The following is a 4652-nucleotide window of genomic DNA, read 5'->3' on the forward strand; positions in this document are numbered from 1 at the left end:
GACGTACGCGGAGAGGATTTATTAATTTGGGATGCAATTAAATTAACGCTGCTTCAGGAACTTGAAATTCATTTGCAACAAGTAATTACGGTGTTGCTAAAATCGGAGTTTGTTAATTTATTTCCTGGCAATTTCACTCTCTATTTCATAAAAAATTCTTGAATTGTTCAAGCTTCACATTTTATATTGGGACGGGTATGGAAATTTCGCCATTAATAACAGGAGAAAGATGTTATAGAAATACACGGCAAAATTGCAAATTCAACAACTTGTAAGACAATGCAAAAATGGGGAAATTTCGTAAGCGGCGTCGATCTGTAAAGAGTACTGCTTTCCTGGTTGTTGCATGTTAAGTAGAAGGAAGCATATATCAGGTAGAGTGTTACCCAAGGTATGATGAATTGCTCAGTGGACATGAAGAAAACAGGAAAATCTCCATTTTATAACGCGTATAGGATTTTTTTTGGTATAAATACAATGCAATGCCCATGGAAAACATCATCATCTCCAATTATCAAAGCGAAGGAAAATATCATCTTCTTGATTTGCAATTCAGTTTTGGAGGATTAAAACAAAGCCATCATGAGAAAGACCAAGCTGAGACTTGAGGGTACATACAAGGAGTCCCATAAGAAGGAGATTCAAAAACTCCTGCAAGCCTTGGATGGAGTTATAGGGGAGGTTGAGGTTAATTTACAAGAGAAATTCGTTATGGTACACCATGATCCAACATCTCTGGATGAGTCGGCCATAGGTATATTGTTTTACATGAAACCTGCTATATGCTATAATTACTTTAACAAAATGTTATGAAATGGTTTCGACCGTTATTATGGTATATTGTGATGGGACAGGCTAATTTTTATCAAAATGTATTAAAGATAAAACAAAGTCAAACGCTCTCTTTCAGCTTCATAAAACTATAGTTATTTTTTTCTAAATTTTTTGTTGTTTTCGACCATAAACTATGCAGATCATGAAGATCAAATGCTGAAATTGTCAAAAAAAAATCTATGATGTTTTCGATTTTTAGAAAATTGATCAACTATATAGTTTAGATAGAGGATAGGGGTGTCCTATTGTGATTTCCATTAAGAATTTCTAACCATATTTTGTCGACATTGCTGATCATAAATATGTGTGCAGTTAAAATGCTGACCGGGAAACGTTTCAAGGCCTTAGTTTATAGTCCACTGACTATTAAATTTGTCTCAGTACAACTATATTCAAAATATAAAGCAGCATCAGTTGGTTTGGCCTTTGGCGAGTAGACTAATCTTGTTAATATCATCTTTGTATTGTTTATTTGTATCAAATGGGTCTGGTGGTCCATTTGTGAGCAGTCCAGTAATATTATCTTTGTATTATTTATCTGTATCAAAGGAATAATAAAATTCTTATAGGGAAGGCATTTGTTTTCAGTGTATTTTGTCAATTCTATCGAAGCTCAACATAATTACGCTGAGAGGTGTTACATTATAATGGCAACAGACCCCACTATAGGAGCCCAGCGAGCGTAACGGTGTAAGAATAAAGAATTACACTAGCTGTCACTCAGATGCTCCCTCGCTCCAGTTGTCCTGTCAAAATCTTTTCAATATGAATAAGCATTTCAAAAAAGACACTAGAAATAGCGGTTAACACATCACCATGGACCCCTCCAAAACATTCTGGTTCTATTGGATCTCGCAATCTATTATTGGCTAACTTCCCACTAAAACTTTTGACAACAAATAATTTTAATTTGACAACACATTATTTCCTTCAATCTGGATTTTTTGAGATGAATTGAAATTAAAAATGCTAGCAGAGACATGGATTGAGGAGTCCCTTGGCCATTCACTTTCCATGTTACGTGAAGGCCATACTGTTTATCAGGTATAGGGTTCAAATAGCAATATAAGTTTTTTTGGAAGTTAATAATTGTCTGATAATCTTGGAAACATGGGCTTGTAATATAAATTTGAATGGGAATAGGGAATTGTGCATTACCCAGAATATGGAATCAGAGTCGTTTATGGTTTTCCATCATAGTATTAAGGAAACGATTTTTAAAATGTCTATTTTTAACTACAGGTAGGAGGTGGGAGATTAAAAATGCAAGTGGGGAAGCTGGAAGAATAAAAATGACTGACAAATAAACTGAGTGGGTAATCTATCCTATTTTGTCTTTCTTGAATGTATTAATAAATTGGAGAAGTAAGATTTTAGATTTTACAGAAAGAAGAAGCTTTCTATTCAGCTCACAGTCACAGAATTCCAAAATTGTGAGTTTCTTTAGATATTTTTCATGTCTATGCACCAGGTACGACACTTCACAACCATATTCCAGCATTTGAGACAAGCACTATTACCGATACACTCTTTACATATATTTGGTTTTTCTTTTTAAAATAATAGATGCAGTAGAAACATGTTATAAATTTTGGTCTCTAATCTTGGCAAAACATTTGTATTTGGCTATACAAAATTTTGGAATGGTCATATATAAATATTTTGGCTTTGATGAAATAGAGATGGCTATTATAATTTTTATGTATTCACTATTTAGTTTCAATAAATTTAGCTTTCTATTTTCATCTTTTAACACAAAAGCAAATCTCTATTGTTTTTCTATATCTTTGTACTGGCGATACTATATCTCTATTTTAACATATATAAATATCTCTATATTTTTATTATAATCTTTATCAAAATTTATTTACAGATTGTTTTTAGTTTAAGAAAAAAAAACTCTATTCATATTTTATATATCTCTTTTAGAATAAATCTTTCATTTAATTCTATGTCCAAAATTTTAAAAATCTGATATTTAGGTGCCCACATATTTTTGTAAGCTTATTTTACTCAACGACCTTTCTACTAAGACTTGGTTCTCAATATTTTCCTTTTTACTGCTAATTAAACCCTTCACTTTGTTTTCCCTTGAACCATTTGGTGCACACAATTTGGTTGTCTTCTCCATACACAAGCCTTCTTGCTATTTGTGTTAATCTTTTTAATTTACTTTTTGTACCCTTTCCTATTATCATTTCTTTTCCTTCCCTTTGCAAATCTGATTTGGCTTTCGCTTGCCCTCTCTGCCATTATCTCATTAAGTTTCTTTCATATCCATTATAATTATTAGAACAATAAATTATTAGAAACTATAATTCAAATATATATTATCTCTATAATATATATAGAATTTTTTCATTCATTATAGAGATAATGTATAGCTGCCTATATATAGATAACTTTTATTATGATGACTTAAACATAATATTTTGCTGTTAGCTGAAGAATTAGATAGAGTTTTTTCTAATAATTGTTGGATATTTTCCTTATTGTTTATAAATGAAATGCATCATCTTTTTTTCTCTTTAAGCATGCACTATATGTAAATAGAAATTATGAGAGCCTTTGTTTTGCAAAAGATAAATTGTCAAGAGCTTGAATTTCATTTAAAGCGCATGGGTAGTAAAGAATTAGTAAATTTTATTTTTTCATTTTCCAAATTGATATGTTTTTTTAGTATATGGGGTTTAATATGTAATCGATAATATGAGAGAAGAGTTGGACTGCTGAAATAAAAATTTTAAGATCTTTTTTTAATATCTTAAAGATTTCATTATATCTATGAAATCATTATAAGTAGAGAAATGACATTTATTTCATAATCCACTCATCATTAATAAATATGAAAAACAATCTAGAGAAAATTGATTTTTTATTTATGCAACAACAAAATAAGTAGAATGTTTTGAAATAAATTATTTTAAATATAATTTAAAAAATACAATATTTTTAAAATTAGAATTACTATCAAATCATACTATTAGAATACAATACTTTTTAAATTAAAGTAACTATTAAATTATAGAATAGAATGTTTTTAATATTGAAATGAATAGAATGTTTAAGACAAAATAAAATATTTTTATTTTAAATAATTTTTTAAAAATAATATTCTAAACATAGAATGTTTTAAATAAAGTTCTAAATAGGATAATATGTAGGGTTTGAGTTACTATCACATTTTAATTGCAATTAGGGTATAATAAATATAATTTTGAATAGGATAATACATAGGGTTTTAGTTACTATGATAATTTAATCACAGTTAGGGTATAATTTAAAATGTTGGTTCCTAACATAAGAATGAGATTTTGAACATACCTATTTTATTTGCATATGTAAATAATCATTTTATTATTTAATCTAGGTCATGGAAAGATATATTGATTAAATAGACATGGTTCAGAATCCAAACATCAAAAATTGTCTAGAAGAAGTAGAAATCTCCAAGATTCTAGACGTCAATTCTAAAAATTCAGTCATGAGCCCACATTTGAGTACTATTTCAAATGATTTTATAGTCACAAAAGTTCAAAAGTTGGTAAATGATGTTCTAAATTAACACAAGGAACTCATTGATAGGCTTAAATTTATAACATCATGTCTACATGCAGTGGAAGGTGAAGATGTTACATCAATTCAAGAAGCAATTGAAATTGGGTGCAAATCAAATGATCTACTTGTTGCATTTGGAGGCCTCATTAGGGAGATATTCTATGATGAATAATATGAATAGGGGGACTATCATTTTATTATACAAGGGTTTCAAAGATACTTGAAGCAAATATAATCAAAGAAACATCATATTGCTATGC

General features: G+C 29.4%; 1 long non-coding RNA gene across 2 annotated transcripts; it reads left to right on the forward strand.

Moving 5' to 3' along the window:
* Window positions 1-515: 515 nt before the first annotated feature.
* Window positions 516-2218, forward strand: LOC149566260 (uncharacterized). 2 transcript variants are annotated; one of them, XR_016361535.1, is made up of 2 exons: window positions 516-754; window positions 2077-2218. It is a non-coding gene; the product is annotated as an uncharacterized LOC149566260 (long non-coding RNA). The 2 variants fall into 2 exon arrangements; XR_016361534.1 differs by lacking the exon at window positions 2077-2218 and adding an exon at window positions 1147-1421.
* Window positions 2219-4652: the final 2434 nt, after the last annotated feature.

The sequence above is a fragment of the Cupressus sempervirens genome, chromosome 3 (genome assembly GCF_028749045.1).
Source record: "Cupressus sempervirens isolate cs-2001-9-10 chromosome 3, ASM2874904v1, whole genome shotgun sequence".
NCBI classification, from domain to species: domain Eukaryota; kingdom Viridiplantae; phylum Streptophyta; class Pinopsida; order Cupressales; family Cupressaceae; genus Cupressus; species Cupressus sempervirens.